Raw genomic sequence first — 22662 nt, 5'->3', positions numbered from 1 at the left:
CCAGAAAGCCAACTGTATCCTGGGCTGCATCAAAATAAGTGGGACCAGAAGGTCGAGGGAGGTGATTCTGCCCCTCTACTCTACTCTGGTGAGACCGCACCTGGAATACTGCATCCAGCTCTGGGGGCCCCAGTACAGGAGAGACATGGAGCTGTTGGAGTGAGTCCAGAGGAGGGCCACAAAGATGGTCAGAGGGCTGGAGCACCTCTCCTGTGAGGACAGGCTGAGAGAGTTGGGGTTGTTCAGCCTGGAGAAGAGAAGGCTCTGGAGAGACCTTATAGCAGCCTTCCAGTACCTGAAGGGGCCTACAGGAAAGCTGGAGAGGGACTGTTTACAAGGGCATGGAGTGACAGGACAAGGGGGAATGGCCTTAAGCTGAAGGAGGGCAGATTTAGAGTAGATATTAGGAAGAAATTCTTCACTGTGAGGGTGGTAAGGCTCTGGAACAGGTTGCCCAGAGAAGTTGTGGAGGCCCCCTCCCTGGAAGTGCTCAAGGCCAGGTTGGATGAGGCTTTGGGCAACATGGTCTAGTGGAGGGTGTCCCTGCCCATGGCAGGGGCATTGGAACTACGTGATCTTTGAGGTTCCTTCCAATCCAAACCATTCTATGATTCTGTGAAATTTTGATGCCTTTCCACTCAAACATCAATCCATCAGCTATCGTTGTGACCACAGCTGTGATAAGCACACAATTTTAGTATAAGGTGAGCATCCTTATAATGACTTAACCAGTTTCTTCCTGACCTCTACAGTGTTTACACAGTGAAGCTTGTAATGTGATTGCCTTTTTCTGTAACTGTAAATGCTGAGACAGTTGGAGAACATATGCTAGGATTTGTAAAAACATGCAAGAAGGAAACATCCTGAGACAGATAAACAATTAAAAAACCAGGCAGAAGTAGTAGTATGTGGAAAATAGCATATGGCTAAGCTTTCAGGGAGGGAACAGCTATTTTGAGCCCAGTGTCTCCCCCAAAGGAGACTGAGTTTTCAGAAATGCAGCTGCAGGACCCTCTGAAAATTTAATCTCTCGAGTACATCATGTTGGTACCTAGAAATGGAGCCAAGTAAAATCCAAAGGCTATGCTGAACTGACTACCATGGCTGCTTTTGGTTTTTTGTGGTGTTTTAATTTAGTGTGGGGAATTTTAATTAATTTCCATTTTGCTTGTATGAGACAACATAGCCAAGGTAGAACTTTAAGAAAGATTTAAACGTGTGGGTATCTCCTGTACATACTATGGTACATAAAGTTTTACAGGACACAAAGTCAACACACAACTAGTCATATTTGAGAAGTCCATCAACAAAGCCATACATACTCAGAAGCTCAAATTTTGGGAAACAGTCAAAAAGCATTGAGCCTCAATAAACAAGCCAGCCTCATAGAAAGTGGACATGTGATGCTGCAACATTACCTGATTGTTGAGGATTTGTGAGACTCCTGTATCTTGCTGTGCTGTATTTGCCATAACATTTTATGCTGCTTTCATTCTGTGATCTCAAAGTGATGTATCTAAACATAAAGCAAAAGAAAGAAAATTAATTTCCTCCCCCCCAACATGATTATCTTATAAAATATCACCAGCTTGCCCCAAACCACGAAGAGTCCTGCAAGAATGAAACTCCTGTTGTAACACAATGAAATACTGACTTCTATTCAATACAGTATCTCCATGCTACTCTGTTCTTCAAGTCACTATTGCCAAGGACATTTATCAGCACCATAACTCCCTTAAACACCAACAGAGAACCTCTTTCCCATATCAACAGGGAGAGACTGCTTCCTTGTCAAATCTCTGGGCTTGATACATCCACAATCCTTCAAATTACAGACTGAAATATGAGTAAATCCATCTTTTCTTTTTACTCAGCTTGTCACCTACTGCAAAATAAGGAATGGATCATGTTGATGCAATAAATAAAACAAGATTGTGCCTCTACTGCAGGGATGGTAAAGATTTCACAGCACCTTACGCTGCTTTGACAGAACCCAAAGACAGGCTGGATGCTCTCATGGAGAGGAGATTTGCTGGCCCAGAGCTTGCAACCCACATGACTAGCGTCAGACAAACAAGAGAAGGTATAGCAATCAGGAAGGGAGGGATTAATGAAAGTCAAAGGTGCGGGAGATACAATCAGGTTTCATCGTGGTTTAACCCCAGCTGGCAACTAAGCACCACACAGCCGCCCGCTTGCTCGCTCCCCCCCGGTGGGATGGGGGAGAGAATCGGAAGAGTAAACGTGAGAAAACTTGTGGGTTGAGATAAAGACAGTTTAATAGGTAAAGCAAGAGCCATGCATTTAAAGCAAAACAAGGAATTCATTCACCACTTCCCATTGGCACGCAGGTGTTCAGCCATCTCCAGGACAGCAGGGCTGGCAAACGCCATCACTCCAAACGTCCACCACTTCCTTCATTTTCCCCCCAGTTTTATATGCTGACCATGATGTCATATGGTACGGAATATCCCTTTGGTCATTGGGGTCAGCTGTCCTGGCTGTGCCCCCTCCCAGCTTCTTGTGCACCCCCAGCCCCCTTGCTGGTGGGGTGGTGTCAGAAGCAGCAGAGTCCTTGGCTCTGTGTAAGCACTGCTTAGCAGTAACGAAAACATCCCTATGTTATCAACACTGTTTTCAACACAAATCCAAAACATACCTCATACCAGCTACTATGAAGAGAATGAACTCTATCCCAGCCAAAACCAGCACAGGTTTGTCACCCAGTGTAGAAGAGATATCTAGACAAGGCATCTTAAATTATTCAAATGAAAACAACACATTTGCGTTTTGTAGGCACTGCTGCCAAGACGGCTTTTAGGGAAGGCCCTGAACAAAACAAGCCTGGAAACTTAAGGTGCATTTCACAGCTCACTGATGTCAATGGGAAACTCTCCATTTGCATTAAGCCCTGCCAGGTTTTAGAAAGTCATAAGAAGAAACTGTCTAAACAGCCACTTGCAGGAGAAGGGCACAGAAAACCTCAGTGACCTCAGTCAGCATCTTCTTCCTCTCACCTTTACGCTAGATTCACTTGTTTAAATTATTCTTTAAAAAACTCTGATAATAGGTCCCAAGTACTGTGACACTACTACATATAGCAATAAGAACCTCCCCCCCCGCCCCAATGCAGCCGTTCCTTGCGCAGAATAAGCGCCCTCGCTTAGCCCACCAGCAAGGAGGGGGAGACAAATCCAAGCAGCTCCCTCACCCTGCCCAGCACCAGCCTCTGCTTCCCCCAGGCCCGCAGGAGACAGACACATCCACAGCACAATCCCGACACCAACCCACTCCATCAAAACCCACGCCACGGGAAACTGCGGAGCTCCTTACAAATCCTAACCTGCCCAAAAAGTCTTTCTTCAACAGAACATCTCAGCCAATGGTAAATGCTGGTAGCATCGCACAGGAACACATAGATTTTCTTGGGATCCAAGTGGGTTTTTGTTTACAATATTATTGCATTTAGTCCCAGTAACTAAAATCTGTGCACATCCATGTCTTGCAATGAATGTGAGCTGAAATGCTACAAAAGCCCCCGAAAGCAAACTGTTCGTTACCTGCTTGTATCCTATCTGCTAATGTCTCTTCTCAGCAAAAAAATGAATATGCCTCTTTGTTGAAGTAAGATAGATTTTAATAAGCCCACATGTACTTAATGCTTTAACTTGTTTTTTATACTGGTATTAAATACCTATAGGTCTGTAACAGGCACACTGAATCTTCTAGATGACTGACAGGTGTATACTATTGCTTTCTGTTTGTAACAGGAAATATTCAGAGACACAGGGAAAACCCAAGGTTAATGTCCATGGAGCCAAAAGAGAAAATGTTTGAGTTTTTTTCACCCCAATTTAACACTGCTGTTTAGAACCTGCCAAGATGTTTAAATTTCACTGGAAAAAAACCCCAAACTGCTATATCATGAGCAAAGTCACAGCATATAGTTTTGCTTTCTTCTTTATTTATCCATCTGCTCTGGAACAATGAACGCTGGTATTAAACCTAAAAATGCCAGAGTATTCTGCAGACACACCATCTCTGGCAGCTTCCTGCAGAGGCCAGGCTGACGGACACTGGGAAAAGCAACAACAGGAATGCCCAGGAAAACTCTTTCCTGTTCTTCTTAATTGTTTTGGCTGCTTTTCCCACTATACCAACTCCATCATCAGAGCTACAATACCACCCATGTGCAGTTGTATCTAAATTAGCAGACATGTGCAAAGCTCTCCTATGTAATACCACAGTTCAAGACTAAAACTTTGGACATTTTAGAGCCAGAGGCAGTGAACTGATGGCTGATAAATACTGAAAACAGTCCCAATGTAATTAACACAGGACCAAACACTGCAAGAGTACATGAAATTCACAAGTGAGGTTTTAATTCCTTCCATTAAATTTTAATCAGCATCTCATTTTTTGATGTGTAGAATAAAAAGCAATCTAACTTTCTATTCCTTTGCCATATTCTTGAGTTTTGCTCCCATCCCAGCCCCAAGATTTTGCAGATAACCGAAGCACAGTAAAGAGAAACTGAGAATTGAAGCCTACTGCAACATTTACAAATTAAGAGCTAAGTCAGAGATCGGCTATCCCATACACACACAATATAAATTTTCTTTCTCCTCTCTCCATTAGGATTGATGACACTGCTGGAAAATAAGGAGCACATAATACCTTTTATGGGAACGTAAAGCACAGACGAATTAGCAGAGAGAGAATGCAGCTAAATCAATTTCTCATCTCAAGATAGTAATGGAGGCAATTTCTTGAACTTTACTATGTTTGTAACATATTGATCAGCAAAGCTTCACACTGAAAGTTAAACTAGGTATTTTTCCAGGGATAAAATGGAGGATGGCAGGAAAACTCTAGGCAACACACCAAAGAACGGGGATTTTCTCCAGTCATTGATACAGCCATGTTACAGTTCAGAAACTCAAAGTTTCCACCTGCCTGCAAGTTACTGCAACACATGAGAGGAAGATTTCTAGATGAAGGCTGAATTAGTCCTGCAGGAGCGTTCACAGAGCAGATTTAAGGAGAAGCAGAAAGACACAGAGATGGTCTAGGAGCAACAGCATGCACCCCTGCACTGGTTATGCTGTCTGCACCACGAGGCTGTGGCAGTAGCTTGGGGGCATTTTTGTTAGAATCATAGAATATCCTGAGTTGGAAGGGACCCATAAGGATCATCAAGTCCAACTCCTGGCTCCACACAGGACCAGCCAAATCAGGGCATATGACTAAGAGTGTTGTCCAGACGCTTCTTGAACTCAGTCAAGCTCGGTGCTGTGACCACTTCCCTGGGGAGCCTGTTCCAGTACCCAACCACCCTCTCGGTGAAGAACCTTTTCCTAATATCCAACCTAAACCTCCCCTGTTGCAGCTTCATGCTGTTCCCTCAGGTTCTATCACTGGTTACCAGAGGGAGGAGATCAGCGCCTGCCCCTTTGCTCCCCCTCATGAGGAAGCTGTAGGCCATGATGAGGTCTCCCCTCAGTCTCCTCTAGGCTGAACAAACCAAGGGACTTTAGCCTCTCCTCAGACGTCTTCCACTCTAGACCCTTCACCATCTTTGTTGCCCTCCTTTGGACGCTTTCCAATAGTTTTACGTCCTTTTTGTACTGTGGCGCCCAAAACTGCACACAGTACTCGAGGTGAGGCCCCACCAGCGCAGTGTAGAGTGGGGCAATCACTTCCCTAAACCCACTAGCAATGCCGTGCTTGATGTACCTCAGGATACAGTTGGCCTTTCTGGCAGCCTGGGCACACTGTTGACTCATGTTCAACACTTCAGCTCCCCTCAGCTACAGGTCACCGTAAAGAGCCATTTCCCAGTCACAGCCTCCACTGTTACTACCTCGTGCTCCAAGATCTGATCCCCTTCCCGAACTTCTGCTACTACTCTGAGGCCTAACCGCAGGTTAGGATGAGGGGCACCCTTGCCTGGCTGATGAAGATGCCCCACTCTACCACGACAAAGAGCAGTGACACCGACGAAGGCCACGCATGTACTCCATGGGCTGGTCAAGTGTGCCTGGCACAGGCCATGTGCTTCCAAGGACAACACTACAGCTGCATAGCAGATTTTAGATGTTAAAAGAACAATACAGATTAAAGAGAAGGATACACGTATCCGCTACCAAAGTGAAATGCTGGACATACATCCTTCTAGAATAGCTGTATTTAACGGGATGAACGTTTTTTCATTTGACATTAAGAACTGAACTGAAATTGGGAACTCAGACTTCTTATAGATCATCATCAGAGCATCCAAAATGTGATTCTGAGAGAATACAAGAAAAAAAAAGGTTATTTGGGATTCCTCTTTTTCTGCCCAGTGGCCACCTGTCTACCTAACCATACACAAACACCAGCTGATAACCTTCCCATGAAATGAATAAACCTCACCTACTTTAAATCAATGAAATACAAGAGCTTTCTCTGCTGTATTTGTTATTATTTCTGTTACAACAAGGGTAACCAAGAGCATCCTGTTATTTAAATTGGCTGGTCATGATTAAACAGTATCTAATAATATTTTGAGCAGAAAAGGGGAAAATAAGGCACCTTAAAATAAGAAACTTAAGAACAACAGAGTACATGTATTAAACAAGCAATACCAACAAAGCCTGTAATATCAACTGGCAAAACCAGCAACAAAAAAGTTGACAGTACCAGGACTATCATCAATCACGTACTATTACTTTGGTTCACTTAACACAACTGCATCACAGCAGACTCTCCCCCACATGCTGGAAGTCCTCTCAACCATCAACTTCATGATTTTGTTGCCTTTCCCTGGTCTATGTTCAGCTTTCTGGTTGCACCTTCCTAGAGAAACTCTAGGAATTCAAATTCTTTTCTAAGGACAAGATTCTCCATGCACGCAAAATTATTTTAATGCACTCATTTCTACATCTTTGAAAGGCTTCAGGAATATTGTATAACATTTATTTCCAGAAAAAAAAATCTCTTAGACAAATGGTGCATCTTACAGATGGCATGCTATGGCACAGATTACGAATTCCAAAATCTATTAGTTTTTTGCATGTAGGGTGCAACGCTTCAGACAACGCTATATTATGTTTAAAATGCTTTTGACTCAAGCTACTGGTCAGATGCCTATCAGTTGCACAAACAAACGGGTGCTCACATTAGAAGAAACCACCAACAGCGTAACCGGTGACTACCCAGGAGATGCCTGCCTTGAGCAGCTGCGTCTAGCAGTTGCTCTGTGGCACTGGCCGGAATATAATCCGGTTCCCTTGGACAGGGCTCAGCTTGTCCCAGCCAGGAGAAAACACTCTTTTTTTTTTTTGTAATTCCTTCCATCTTTCATTACGTAAGTTTCAAACAACCACAGCAAATGAATTGGGGATCCAACACAGTCTCCCTCTAAAAGAGTTTCATTTATCTTTGCAGCAAATCCATCATATGCACCAAGCTGGACAGTTGTTTTGTTGGAGAGGAAAAAAATAAATGCCGTTTACAGTTTCCTCATAAAGTACATTTACATAAAACAAAGCTAAAATAAAGTTATAGAAGCATACTTTCATTCTGGCATTTAATCTGAAAGAGGTTGGCTTAATATCTGCGTGGTGTCATTTAAAAAGGATATTCCATTACACGGTATTGTCTAAAAGCTGGAATGGTTCTTCTGTCAGATTAATATGGCCTCTATGCAGACCAGTCAAGTTGAATAAAGTAAAACTATGGCAGCAATAGGCTGTGACCCACCGGGGGAAGGCGCACTAGCAGGACGCCCATCCGAGTGGATTGGTATTTGCCAACAGCAGAACCTCAGATTCACTCTGACAATCCTGTCTCCATCCCCACCTTGTAAGCAAGCATGTTTGGGTAGGCAGAGGTTTGCCTGCCCATTCCTACAACTCCTGCACTCAACTACTGCTTTCCTTTCTCTTCTTTCCCCAAGCCAGTCCCTTCTCCAAGACTTCCAAGATGCATTTTCTTCTCCTTTGTCATGCCAGGCATCACGCCTCTGGTACCTAGCCAGTCTCCTCCTCTCCTCTGCCTCTACTCAGCTCTTTCCTGAGGTCCATGACCTACACGTCCTGCCACACAACCATTTCTTGTCCTCTCAATATTGAATTTGGATAGCATCCTGGCTGGCAGTACAAGCTTGACCATCAGCTTCCCCTTCTCACCTCACAGGCTCGTTTCATACCCATGTCCTGGGAAAGACAGTGGGCACTCACTCTCCATCCCCTTCTTCATGACATGCATCATTTTTGCGGGTCTCTTCAATGTCAAGCACTTTCCAGACCAAGGACTCCTGATGGCTCTTTGTCACCCCATACTTCATAATTTTCTTCTTTACAAGATTTTGTGGACTGATGGAAGCCAGATGGAAGACAGGGAGGACCAGAGCTGCACATGGTATTGAAGACAGGGGAGCACCATGCATTTATGCGGCGGCACATTTATGCTTTCTTTTGTTTTCTCTTCCCTCACTAATGAGTACTGACACTTGTTTTACCGATCATTATGAGGCCATTTTTACAAGACAACCACAAAGCCTCCTTCCAGAGCAGTAACACCTGGTGCAAGACGACTCAGGGCATACACTGCATTGTGACCCCCCTCCTCCTCCCACATGCATTGCTTTCATTTATCTAGAAGCAATTTCCTCTGGCATTTTATCATCCAATCATTCGGTACAAGGCGTTCTCCTGCAACACATTTCAGCCAGCCCTTCTTTTCATTATTCTTAATACCATAAGTCTACACCCTTGCAAAATTTCAGCTCCTTACTTTAAACTATGAGGTGACTGAAACTGTTTAAACAAAATCATTGCCAATAATGACATCAATAAACAATCTTGCTTCCTTGAAAAACCCTCAAACTAGTCTTTCCCTTTGCAAAATTACTGGAAAACAGCCACTCTCCTAAATGAAATTCCCCAATCACTCAAAAAAAAAAATCTTCAAGCAGGCACTCCCCATAATGAGCTTTAGCCCCAGTTGTTCCAGTTTGGCAGAGTTGAGAACACTTCATAGTAAGATCTTCTGTCAAGAGCCTGACAACCTAATACTTGGACCTCTTGTGCCACGCTAACGTGCCATCCCTGCCCCGAGATGATGGAGCAGGAGGTCCAGAGCTGAGGAAACAGCACCGCCAGGCACAAAAACACCCCCCAACTTGAAACAAATAAGCAGACAAACCTAAAAGTCTAACAGCTACTGCTTGGCTCCAGATCCTCTGTGCAGAAGGTAGGAGGGAAGAAAAAAACCACCATCATCCCATCCCACCCCTCTGCAGACAGACTCCTATGCAGTGCCAAGAATATTTTGAAAGACACAAAATGTATAATAAGTTTTCAACTGAATATTCATTTCTGAATCGAAGGGAAACATCTTAAGGGCGAGTGGGCGTAAGGAACGATTCCTCCTCGGCACCGCCGCGCTATTTATTAAAGGCTGTGAATACCCACAAGAATTCAGCTTTGGCCTTCGCACTGTACACTAACAAGCTTAGTTTACTGACATTCACAGAGCATATGGAGCTCTGCTTCAAATGATCCCTTTGAAGGGGACAATTAAATCAGACAACTAGAGATTGAACGACCAACAGAGCTAATTAAATTCTTTAGTCCTGTTTGTCTATTTATCCAAATGTTTCTCACCATTCTTGCTGAGAAGGGGAACGGGTTGGCTTGGGAGGTCAAGGGAACAAAAGTATGCTTTCCCTCCTCCCCCCCCCCCCCCCCCATAGTCACAGATCTGTTTGGAACAAAACTCAGGACATGAAATCAATGCAGCCAGTGGTGGAATTCATCTTATTGTAACAGAAATATTCCATTTTTCCCCTATCTTATATTTTTAAATTGCTTTCTGATATACCAGGTTATTATGGTTTTAGCCCCTTTGGTTCCTTACATAATTAAATGCCACGCCATTCAGCTTTTACAATTACTTTTACCATTTTCAGAGGAACATTGACACTCAGCAACTTTCTCAACTTTCTGCGAAGAATTTATTCCCCGCAAGTACTAGCTCCGCTGAGTATTTTCTTCTTCATTACATTCAAAGCTCTTAGCCATCCCTATAGAAATAATTTCCCTTGTACGGACTCTTCGGTAGAGTAGGTAGTATTTGCCAATCCTCAGTTTTTGCTAGTATTCCACGTAACCAGAAGTAGCACAGAAAAGGGGAAAGGATGACACTTTATTAATACTATAACATCTTCAGCTTGCAGACAAGGGATAATGGCTAAGCACAACATACAGACACATTTTTGTAATAAATTCAGATTTTGCATTTAATACTTGCAAAAACAACAACAATGTTCCCAAAAGGTCTCCTAGCTACGCTATAAGCATTTTGCCCAATTACCCTACAAGTACAGATAAAGCTTCAGAGGCAGTGTGAGAACTGGCTTCTACGATTTCTCTTAGAAGACCACGTACATTTTGGAGCATGCATGTTCCCAGCCCCTGTAACTTCACTTTCAAGGCACTGCCCACAATAGACAGGTCCAGCAGCACAACACTCTCTCCAATTTTGCCAACTTGTGACAAAGCATACAGGACACCTTACAAAAGTACTTTATTGATATGGAAGTGACAAAGTACACACATATCATTCTGCAAGGAGCAAGTTTATCCTGCTTAACACTTACCTGAGAGAAATATAAACAGAGAAACACAGATTAGGGTAATGTCTCCCTTCCCAGGTAGGCTAAGGGGAATTATTTGGCCAGTGGTTTTTTCGTGGGGTTTTTTGTTTGTTTTAGTTTGATTGGTTGGTTTTGGGGTGGGGTTGTTTTTTTTTTAATTTTGTGGACAACTGATGGGGAAAAAAAAAAACCAAGAGCAAAACAGCACCTTAAGGAAAGGGCCTTTTAAATAAATTAATGGCTAAAGCTTTATTTCTGACAAAATTGCCAGCTTGTTTCTTAGCAGAACAATAGGAAGGGATTTCCAGAGAACACCTAACAAGCGAGGAAGCCTTCTCTATAGCAGGCACAGTATAACATCATAGGATCTTCTCCTAGGAATGAATTATAAGTAGGAAATAATGTGAAGAGGGTGATAAACTTGCTTGTCATCTACTACATACCAGTTGACCACGTCATCGTTCAGAATTACTGCAATGTTACCAAGCATCACACTTCCAACTGAAAGCAATCATGCCTGACCACTTCATACAATTTTCAGCTCTATCACAGGTATTGTCACAATTCAAGAACCAAAAGGCTCTGCACGCATCTCCCCATGACGCAACTGGCTTTACATGAAGATGAAGGAACTGGGGGCTCTGCAACAGGGAGCCCAAGGATCATCTCTCATTTCAAGTCCCAATTTTGTCTGAGGTCACAGTGACCTGAATCTAGCATGAATTATGCATAATCACCCTCCAAGCAAGTGGATCTGTGCCAACTGAACCTCATAAAAGTTTTGGTTGCTAGGAGGTAGCAGTGGATGTATTCTAAAGTCCTGTTTACTCAAGCCATTGAGGTTTCCCTCTGGAATAACCTTCCACTGTCTGCTCACCAGTTTCTCTTTCTCTTCTTAAGACATCAGACTTCTGCTAAAATCTGTGATATCCCATCTGCTGTCATCTAGAGAAGCCTCTACTAATTCTCTCTCCAAACAGTCTGAAAAAGACTTCCAACATCTTCAGAACAAACTCATACCTTTAAACAAACTAGATAACACGCCTAGCATAAATTTTACTCAGGTGAGTCTTGCATTCAGACACAGTGTTCAGATGCCTACGTATCAAGTTCTGAGTCTCAAACTCCACAAGCTGGCACAGCAGACAGAACCTCAGTACCACTTTATAGAGCTTGCCTTTACTTTTCAGCCTGCTCGCTCGCTCTGAGAGACTTATCTCAAATGGATAAATGATATTTTTACATCAACATTTTTCATCAATTGTTTTATGTGTATATTACATTTCAGAGTGTGCTATCTGGAAATCTAGGCTGCTCCAGATCATGCTTTTAAAGACTTACAAACTCGTAGGAGAATTATAGAGTAAGAGATGCATTTTTATCTTCTGATTTAGAAACACATAAAAGGATTTTCCATAGTTATCTTAGCTAGGGTTGGACTTATCAGAGTATTTATTTATTGCATTGTTTACATGTACTGTGAGCCACCCGACGAGGAAATGGAGAAATAAAAACAACCTCCTCCTTTTGACCATATAATTTCTGACACCATTTTTACTTAAAGATCAGCTCAGTTTTAGTTTATGGAGGAAGAGAGTAAGCAAACACAGACTTCAGTTTTTCATCATTTACTGAACCTATGGCATACAAGGCTCATTTATCATCAAGCCCTAGACTCAAGCTGAAATACTAATTACAGACACAAAGAAAAGGTAATGTTATTTCAATAATTAGTAAGCAAACAATTCTCAGAACAGTGTTATCTGATTTATCACAGGATTCTGGAAAGAAGATGGTGGTGGTGACACACTCGTGGTTTCCCTTCTGTTCACTTTTCACTTACAGCAGACTCAAATCTCTCTGGAGTATCTACCCGAGAGATCTGACTGGAAAAGTAATTTGTAACTCTGAGCAGGATGGATGCTAACCTCCCCACTGATGCATCCTTGGGAACTGCCCAAGGAACAGTTGCTACAAGCAACGTGACCAGAGGATTGAAAAGTAGTGCCACGAACCTCAGGTATTAGTTCTGACTCTGGACTTCATGACTGAAATAAGCAACCGATAATGCCATTTCTAACAGCCCTCAGCACCACAAATACCAGCAAACATAACTTGGGGCTGTAGAAGGGAATGGAGGAGAGATTCTGAGTTGATTTCAAAAACACAATTAAAACAGGAGGTAAAAACAACTGCAATGGAAGTGTTGGCCAGACTCTTTTCAATGGTGCCAGGCGACAGGACAAGGGGCAATGGGCACAAACTGGAACACAGGAAGTTCCATCTCAATATGAGGAAAAACTTCACTGTGAGGGTGACAGAGCACTGGAACAGGCTGCCCAGAGAGGCTGTGGAGTCTCCTCCTTTGGAGATACTTGAAACTCGCCGGGACATGATCCTGTGCAACCTGCTCTAGGTGATCCTGCTTTAGCAGGGGGGGTGCACTAGATGATCTCCAGAGATCTGTGAAAGGTAAGAGACATTGCAAACATGCTGAGCAAGTCAGAAGCAAAAGTAGCTCATGCAATACCATCCAAACCTAAGCAGGCAGCCTCTCTTACCATGAGTCAGCAGCTGAAGATCTCCCTAAAGCTTCAACATAGGCAGACACAAGGGAAGGTAGAGCACGCAGCCTAGCAGGGGCACAAGTCTCCAAAAACCCCTCCCATGATGAAAAATAGGCCCACTCAGAAAGCATGGTGGCACACTTCTAAGTGAAGGCTGGTACCACCACTGTGTGGCCTGAAGGGATGCTAAGCCTTGCCCTTGTTTCCCTTCCATTTAGCTCCCATGACACTAGCATTCCTGTTCAGGAAACATTATTCTTCTTGGTCAAACCTCACAGTCCTTAACTTCGGTGCAGGCTGCAAAACTTTCTCTTTAGAGTGGTGGGGTTGTTGGAAAGGGAGGGGGGTTCTTGTTTGTTTGTGGTTTGGTTGAGGTGGGGTTTTTTTAGCATTGATGCAAGTCACATAAGAAAGGCATCTCTTCAAATTTATTTGAATAATGAGTTGAATAGTTGTATGAAAATGGATACAATGGTACTGAAAAGAAAAAGATAGAAAGAATTCTCTCAAAGTATACAGGTGGCATGCACTGCCCTGCGTAATCTGTGAGTCAGGACTCACCCTTACCAGGAGCAAGGCTGGCAGCAGGCATTCGGTGACCAAACCCAGCACAGTGCTGGGGTGTTCCAAAACAGCCTTCCTCCAAGACCACATCTGAAGGAGGAAAGCATCAACCTGCATGAGTGTAAGGTAGGTGTTCAAATAGCAGCCTCACCTGACAAAGATCTCAAGCAGACACCTCAAGGGGAGGGCTACAATATCTTTAAAGGATTTTCTCCAATGTATGTACCACCTTACATTTGTTCCTTTATCTTGCAATGGAGAATTCTTATTACCATGCTTCAGTTAAAAAGACAAGAAGGACAGATAATATATAATGAAGGTACTGCATATATGATTTCAAGTTGCCTCCAAATACCTAATGTACAAACATTTGTTTTCCTTCAGATGCCAAGAATCAGGCCAGACCAACAGTAATGTGATTTTGGCTTGTGTAAAACAATGCTTTTTTAATAAGCAATAGACCTACCTAAAAAAATAGTTGGTTTGGTTTTTTCTTTTTTTTAAATCAAATTGTCCTTATGGAAGACTCCGACACAAGCCTTCTGAATAAGAAGTAACTGCACGAGACAAAAAGATAATCGAGAGAGTACTGTTTTTTGCCATACTGTTAGTATTCCTGGACTGCAAATTCAAGCTACAGAAAAAAGTCTGTGTATCAGATCCTGTACTAGATAAAATAACAACATGAATGGCTAAAGATTATTTTTAAAAGAGTTTCAGTGAGCCTAAATGCTTTAATTTTATTTTTTAAATATTGACATCCCTGCTACAGATTTGATTTTTGTTTTAGTTTTCCTTCAGGTCATTGCCCTGGAGGAAGCCCATCTTACAGAAAAACCTTAAGGCATTCTTTTACCTCATCTTCCCCTGCACTAATGTCTCCGATAATGCAGAACTTGGATAAGTCTATGTGATCCCATACCATCCTGTTGGTATATTTTCCAGTAATCCTAGCTATTTCAAAAGCTCTCTCTCTCCATCTTCTGCATATGAGTTTTACCCAGGTCTAGATTCAATAGTGGACTGAAATTCCTCTGCACACTGAAAGTTTCAGTAGTAATCTCATTAACTCCAGGCACTGAGTTCTACAAAGCTGAAGTGATCTGAACGGACCATCCATAACACCCCATTCCTTTGGGATCTCCTGCCCTTGCCAGAAAGGGGGATGATATTAAGTCCTCTTCCATCACAGGGAGATCCATGATTGAATTAATCAAACTTTTTGGCACTTTTTGAAGCCCTGCAAGTCTGAGCCACCATTCCCCAGAGACCTTCTCTTGACCCAGCCTGCTGACACACAGATAAGATAACGGTCTTTTCTCAAATACCATTACAGTGGTTTTACACAATACAAACAACTGTTGAAAACAGAGGAGTGCCAGCCTGGTATGCATTACTTGTAGCCAGCTCCAGCCTTCTCTTTTTGTCCCTGGTGTACCAGCAGAAGCCACAACCCAGAGGCTGCTCTTCCATTCAGATGCCTTCTGGAGTGCTCTCCTTCCAGACGTGACTTATTGCAGGCCACAAATATATCAGGAGCTGATGATGAATGGAGACAATATTTCTGTGTTTGTATAAGAGGAAAACCATCTCTGTGGTAGTCTTTGTGCACAACTAAATGCAGGCAGTGCTGAGGCAGCTGGTGTTGCCTCTCTATGTTCACCAGCAAACCAGGGTACAGTTACAGACCAGGGTCCTGGAGATCTATCTGATAAATGATTATATCCTTATTTCCAGTAGATATGCCCATTCCTGTCAGGAGAACCTGAAGATGAGATTCTGATGATTTATTCACTAGTCTGAACTATGAAGTCCTGAACTGAAAAATATTTCTTATCGTAAAATATACATTACTAGTAATTTTCTCTGGACAATGTAGGACTACTTAAGGCATGAAATCCTGAGATGGATAGACCTTAGACCTCTCTAGTTTGAGGCTTCTGATGAGTTTGTTGGGGAAGATGAGATTTGGGAATGCTGATAGGTCTTCACCCTTTTCAAAGTGCAAAGAACAGCGAGCATAGTCTGTGCAGCTTCTCCGCTGGTAACAGACATACAGCTTCACCCTACAATCTGTGGTTGATCACTATCATTACTTCTTTAGGGGGTTACACAGTCCATTTAACCTGGGTAAAAAAATGGTAGCATAACTGTGGACATGACTTTACTGGTCTACTGTCCAAGGTATAGATCTTTCAGGCAAGCAAGAGACTGGCATTTTTTATATGCCCCCAATCACAGGGCACCGAGTCAGCAAGAGGTTTCTGGTTCACATTACCTGAACATTTTCAGATACTTTACATCACCATCACCTACTTCTTCCAGATCTCACTTCTGTTTCTCAGCTTCTTATAGGCTCTTAACAACAAGATTATGCTCAATAAAAATAATATCTTTAGCAAGACAGTAGGCTCATTTCTGGTTTAATTTTAGCCATATCCTCAAATGAACAAACTGTCTCCCAAGTATCGGATTAATGTTGGAAGGAACTTGCTCTGGACTTGAGAATGTCACAATTTCCAGTAGGTTCATGTCTTTTGGAAAGCCCTAAACTGGAAGACTTTAGATACGATGGAAAATCCTGGCACAATTCAGGCTTTTGACTCCACTCCCATGCCTACAGGACCACCATAGGTGGCCAGTTCTAGCCTCACAGGGCTGTTAGTATCTGCTTTCTTTCTAATAAGCAGAGGGAAGGAAAGATCCTCATAGCTCCTACTCCTAAATCCTAGTAAGAAAGGAGTTCTCCCCCTCTCCCCCACCATGTGCTTTAAAAAAAAAAGAAAATTCATCCATGTGAATCAAATAATTTGCCAAATGATTCATGACTGTCATATCTGAACAAAAGAGTACCATGTCAATAAACAGAATCAGAAAATTAAAAATTATAACTGCAGATGATTAGAACAAAATGCATTAGTATTATGAATTCTGAATCTTAAGAATGGATGACATATTCGCTGCATCTCCTTAACATTGAGAGGAAAAAAAAATAAATCTATTTAGTGGCATAGCACCAGCTTTTGCAAAAAGGGTAAAAATAACATTCGTCACAAGAGGGAGGAATCCAACACATTAGATAGAATTCTCATCACAGACTATGAATAAAACAGATAATACCAAATTAGTTAACTAAAAGCCCAACAAAACAGCTGTTTACAGATAAAAAGAATACTCGCCTATGTGTTTCCAAATTAACAGCCAACTGGAATATTTGCTGTTTTAAAATAGGCAGAGAACCAGATACACAAAAAGATCTGGATTTACCCACCCTCTCAGACACATTGGGCTTTAACATTTACAGTGTACTGAAGAAAGCACCCCACCTCTTTTCTCTTGATTTGATGTTACATTTGGCACAAAACTTTCATGTTCAGAAAGAGATTTGGCTAGACAGCAGATGGAGTATTCCATTAAAACACAAGTGGCAAAATGTGCCCACCCTCCCAGTCAAAAAACAGCAAACCACTTCTTAGTAACATCTGCCCGCAGATCACAAGATGCTCACATGGATGCTTTCCCACAATACCTTTTCCTTACTCCTATCTAAAAGTGTTCTTCTCCATAAGTGAATTCTGTTATTAAAAAAATAAATTAATTAAAAAATGCAAAAAGCAGCCTCAGGTATTCTTCCTAGCACCGTTGACTTACCCAGAAAAGCATACAGAAACACTAACAGCAGAGGGAGGCACACCAGCGGAAGGCTATAAGTGTCAAACGGAGGTCTGGAGCACTCCGTTCAGCCAAGAAGTGACTATTTCAAGTTAAGCGTAACTAGAAGGAAGAGAAACTTGGTTCACTTTATAAAAAAGATATGTGGTAATATTAAAAAAAAGAAAAAGAGAAAAACCAGAGGGTACATTAATTATAATGGTTCTGTGGTTCTCCAGTATTTCAATTAGAAACCACTTTATTTACAGCTCTTGGCTCAGCAGCAGGCAACCTAACGAGAACATTTTTCATGGTGCAATTTCTAATGCAAATAAAAAGTAAAGGTAACCCTAGAGTGGTTTGCTAACTTACATAATGAAACAGGAAACAAATGATACAAGTGAATAACGATGATGTCAAATGCATTCAGAAAGACCACACGACTCAAATAATAAATTCTTTGACAAGTACATTTACCTCAAAGAGCTATCTAAAATAGCTCTTTTTTCCCTAAATATATAAATGCTTTTCCTAAAATATCATTTTAATAATAATTTAAATATACATGCCATCAAAATATAAAGTTAAACCCATCCTCTCCACCCTCAAAACCAAGAAGTGACCACTAAAGATCGAAATCTGTTTTTTCTGCTCAGCAAGTCCACATTTACTGATTTTGGACAGAGCAAAGAGCCCTAAGAGGCAACGCCAGGGTCTGCCCAGGCAGCCCCCTTTGCACCACCTGCAGCTACAGCAGCCTACGGGAGGTGAACGGGAAGAGTGGAGAAGGCAAGTGCAAAAGTGTACACATGGGAGAAACTACTGCACACAAGCCGGTGACATGCAATTTAGGTCTCCCAGCGATGGCCAGAACATCTCCCTGAAAGCACAGCAGGTTCACCAAGGACTGGCCTTGCACATTCGAGTGGCAAACCCCTCTAATTTGCCACCAAATTCAGTTCGGCGACAGGGTTAAGGCGCAGCCCCCCGCAGACGGTACCATACGCTCTGCAGATGACAACAGTGCAGGTTGGAGTTACACCACCCGCATCCCTCTCCCCCTCGGTTTATAGTTTGCAACCATAACTGACAAAGTCCGGTAATAAACAGCAGACCTGCTTGTTCAGTAAAAGGGGTCACATGGACTCACACCGCATTATTTCTGCCAACCTTTCCCTACGAGGACGGACTCGTACAGACTAAGCTTCCACCAGCCAGCTACTAGCCCTGTCCAAGTTGTTACGTTTTTACTCAAAAATGTAACGTCGTAGGGGAAAAACTCCTACAGCAATTTTTCATTTCATTTTTAAAATGGAAACAAAATAAATTTTGTCTGGTTTAACAGCACTTTTCCAAATCATGCCAGATGGAAAATTTTCCATCTTTTCAAATTCATGAGGTTGCGTCAAACACTCGCATGCTCTCTCAAATGCTCTTCTCTCTGGCTTGTCAGCTCACTTAGGAAAGAAATACCTACAAGAATGTTTTGGGCTTCCCTTCGGCAGAATGTTTTGAAGCAGTTTCTAATATCATAGAAAGCGCTTATCAACAGCTGTTAGCGGCACAGGAGGGATCTGTCTGTATACAGATGCTCATAGGCAAGCAAACACTTCACTGAAAGGAGTAAGTGATGCATGTTACTTTCTGCAACCCATTTGACTACAGGTAGTTTCAATTTGTATTTTGCTCTTAACAGCGAGGAGACTCAGGAGCTGATCTTGTATCTCTAGCAATTCACAAAGGCCTACTGCATTTAGAAAAGCAAGAAATGCTGGCATATATATTTCTTTAAGATGTAAGTATCCCTTCAAGGCCGTAAAAAGTATTTTGCACCAGGCAAACTATTTAAACAGGACTTCAGACCAATGCCTTCACTATCACCCTCCAAGGATGTCCTACTTGACAACTGTGAGTGCAACTGACACCACTGCCAGCTTGATTGGCTCATCTCTCTAGGTTTTCTATAAGGCCAATGAAAAAAAAGGAGGAAAAGAAAAAGAAAAAATAAAGTTTCCAGAAAAGAAGGTGACCCAGAGCACTAAAATTCAGTTCCCACTGAGCTGCCCTAAAGAAAAGAGCCTTTGTCTCTACTAATTGCAAGGGGCCTAATGAAGTCAGGAGCCTAACAAAATTAGCTGATCCGGTCAGAAGCCTAAACCTAGGACAACTTGGAACATCCTGTTGTTGATACTGTGTTTTGCAGTTTATATAATATAAACTGCAACAGCAATAAGTTCAGTTAAACCTTTTTTATAACGAGCCAGTATTAGCTTTTTAGGGACCAGACATCATTTGGTTTGTAGACAGGCTACGACGCATTGCTAACGAAGACAAGGTGACAAGAAAGCAGACTGCGATGAGGCAGGTGCAATGTACAAAACACAGAGGAGGGAAAACTTTCTGCAAGGAAAGCATCAAAGACCCAATACTTTTCCGCTGTTGTGCTGGAGAACCACGAGACAGCCACCTCTGGAATTGCATTTAAAACACAGCAAATCCATCCATCCAACTGAAATCCCCCCTCCCAAACACAGAGAGCTGCCCACCCACACCAAACCACCTAAATGAGAAGGACTGCTGAACGTACCGATGCGCCGCCTGTGCTATTAGGCCACCACAGTAGGAAAAGCCGAACGGCACATAGGAAAATCCCAAGCTGCACCTCCTGCACCACATACAAGCCACCGAGCAGCCAGCCTTTTCCGCTGGACGGCACCGTAAGGAAGAAATTTTGCAAGAATCTCAGCAGCCCTTAAAGCTGCTGTCGTGTGTCTGGAAAAAAAAAAATCCTAACACACAGTACCACTCCCACAAAAAAGGGATAGAGCTTGTTCTTACATAAGTATGTATATTATTTAACACTCAAAACCAACAGTTCCATCACATCTATGCAAAACAAGGAGTGGTGAGGAGCAGAAGGAAGGGGGGAAAAAAAAAAGATGATTTCTACTCTATTGTATCTATCCATTTTGTTTATTTACCTCAGGGCAAGTCAAGGGCCCTCAACACACTGCAGAACAAGGACCAGTATCCATTTTCTTTCTCTTCCTTTGTTATAGCACAAGGTGACTGATGCAAATGTAGTTCACACAGTATTTCATCTATTAACTATTATCTCCTAGGAAATTATTGTTTGGATCTGGGAAAAAGTGATTACAAAACACCTTACAGGTGAGAAACAAATACATGCCATCATCTTCTCAGCCTAACAATTGTTCCTGCTTTTGCAGTCATCTGAACAAGTTATGCTCTTCCTTAGATTAAACAAACACATGCCGCCAAGATGCACGCATTGCTTCTGAGGTAGATGTGAAGGAGAAGGCCTAGGTGACAAAAATAACTCTCAAATAGATGTTAGTATATTCACATTGCAAAGAACATAAAAGGAGGCAGGAAGCAGGGGAGGGAAGTGTGTGTGTCTCTCATATCAAATTTAAGTGACAGTACAAGTAGCAGTGACTTTTCCCCCCCCCGAACTGCTCGCAGATATGGGACCATTGCATAATCTTGCAATAATCTTGTAAATTCTATTCACATTTTTTTCTGAACATTACAGGAATTCACAGAATTAAGAACAAAAATCATGATTTTTTTTTTTTCACTCATCACTCAAAAGAAACAGATGCAAAATAGAGCAAGTTTTCCTGTAAAAACAGCTTTGTCCTACTTTATGAACTAGTTATTCCTAACTGTAACCAACTCCCCTTGCACAGAATATTATGTAGTGCTAAGAAGCTCCTCCAGTCTCTACAAACCAGCCATAATAAACAAGTTGGTTTGTGGCAAACAGAAATCCACACGCACAAGTGTAACAGCTGGCTGATGGAAGCAGATGTGCCTCTATTCCAAACCTAAACTCTGGGCAAGTAGCACCAGGAAAAAGCACCCAAGGGAAAGGATAAGAGGCACAATTTAGTGTAGAACCAGGGGGGAGGGGGGAAGAGGATGCAGGGAATGAATACATACGTTTTTGTGATTTCGCCCTGGTAAAACATTGGACTAAGATAAGTTTCACTGACATTTCTGCAGATACAGGGATAAAAATCTCAAGAGATTCAATGTGAAAAGTTATTTAAAACATGCACAAATTTAATTTGATAGTCAGCCTTTCAGTCAACCTAATTTCTGCACTTCAGTGAGGGCAACAGGGGAAAAAAGATTTAAAATCTTATAAAAATAATATGGAGAAATGTGTTTTCCATTTCAGAATGTATTATTTTTAGGACCACATGGAAAATGTCCTTCAAGAATACCATCCCTTGGCAGCATCTTAGATACACGCTTGTCATGCAGGCTATCCAATAAGCAGGTAACTCAGTGACAACAATATAAAGACAAAAGCAAGACAAATTCAATTTTACTTGAAAATGTGGCTTTCTAAAATACCACAGAGGAACAAAGGCATTTCTGCAGTAAAAACACAGTTGGGGGTTTGCATGGCTTCCTTCAAGAGCAGCAACACATAGTCCTTGTTATATTGAAAACCAAAAGCATTTTGCTTGAACCTTTTCTAGACCATCCTTGTTCAGTGACAGTTTTTCCTCTATCTGATGTCTTTTCTAGTTTTTCATTCACATTCCTGATGGTTCATGACAATTTCACATCATCATCCTGTAGGACTTTTTAAAAATAAACCCAGAATTCAAATCAACGTACCCCTTAGCCCATCTCCAGGTCCCTTCACTATTTGTCATACCGGCACTACCTCATCCCAAGCAGTCCTGCAGCACATGCAACCTGCTTCTCCATCCAGCTCCATTACTCAGTTTGCACTCCTGTATGGGTCCACTCCAACAGAAATAATATTTCCACTTTAAATTAACTTCCTCTGAAGCACCTAATGTGCCTTTCATAATCGGTTTTCCTTACCTGGCCTATGCTAATCTACTGTACAAATTTCTGAAGCTACCTTTAAGAAATCTGCGAGGCCATTAAATGCACCGATCGCAGCAATACGTTTTCCCAATTCAAGACAACATACAGGAACAAAATGCCCAGTACTGCTCTAGTTAACCATTCTGTGGAGTTTGGAAGAAACTTTCTTGTAATTTTGCAGAAAAAGCACGCTATGCCTTTCCTATGTGAGGGAATTGTAATTTAGAAATAGCATGCACTAGAAAATATTATTTTAATGTCTCTGAGCACGCTTTTGAACACATAAAATAAGTATATTACAGAAGTATGGTACGTCACAATTTCTGAAGTGAAATACACAGTGTTAGTCTCCAAACAGACCAG

At 42.0% G+C, this 22662-nt stretch overlaps 1 protein-coding gene across 4 annotated transcripts in view; it reads right to left on the bottom strand.

Annotated features, from left to right (window-relative positions):
• Nucleotides 1-22662, bottom strand: part of TRERF1 (transcriptional regulating factor 1) — a 105849-nt gene that overhangs the window by 30569 nt on the left and 52618 nt on the right. For all 4 annotated transcript variants that reach the window (XM_054822024.1, XM_054822023.1, XM_054822027.1 and 1 more), the window contains exon 3: nt 1419-1516. The gene's annotated coding sequence lies outside the window, so the exon portion shown is untranslated. The remainder of the gene's footprint in view (nt 1-1418; nt 1517-22662) is intronic.

Source organism: Grus americana, chromosome 3 (assembly GCF_028858705.1).
Source record: "Grus americana isolate bGruAme1 chromosome 3, bGruAme1.mat, whole genome shotgun sequence".
Classification (NCBI taxonomy): domain Eukaryota; kingdom Metazoa; phylum Chordata; class Aves; order Gruiformes; family Gruidae; genus Grus; species Grus americana.
This window is presented reverse-complemented; position numbering and strand designations above follow the sequence as displayed.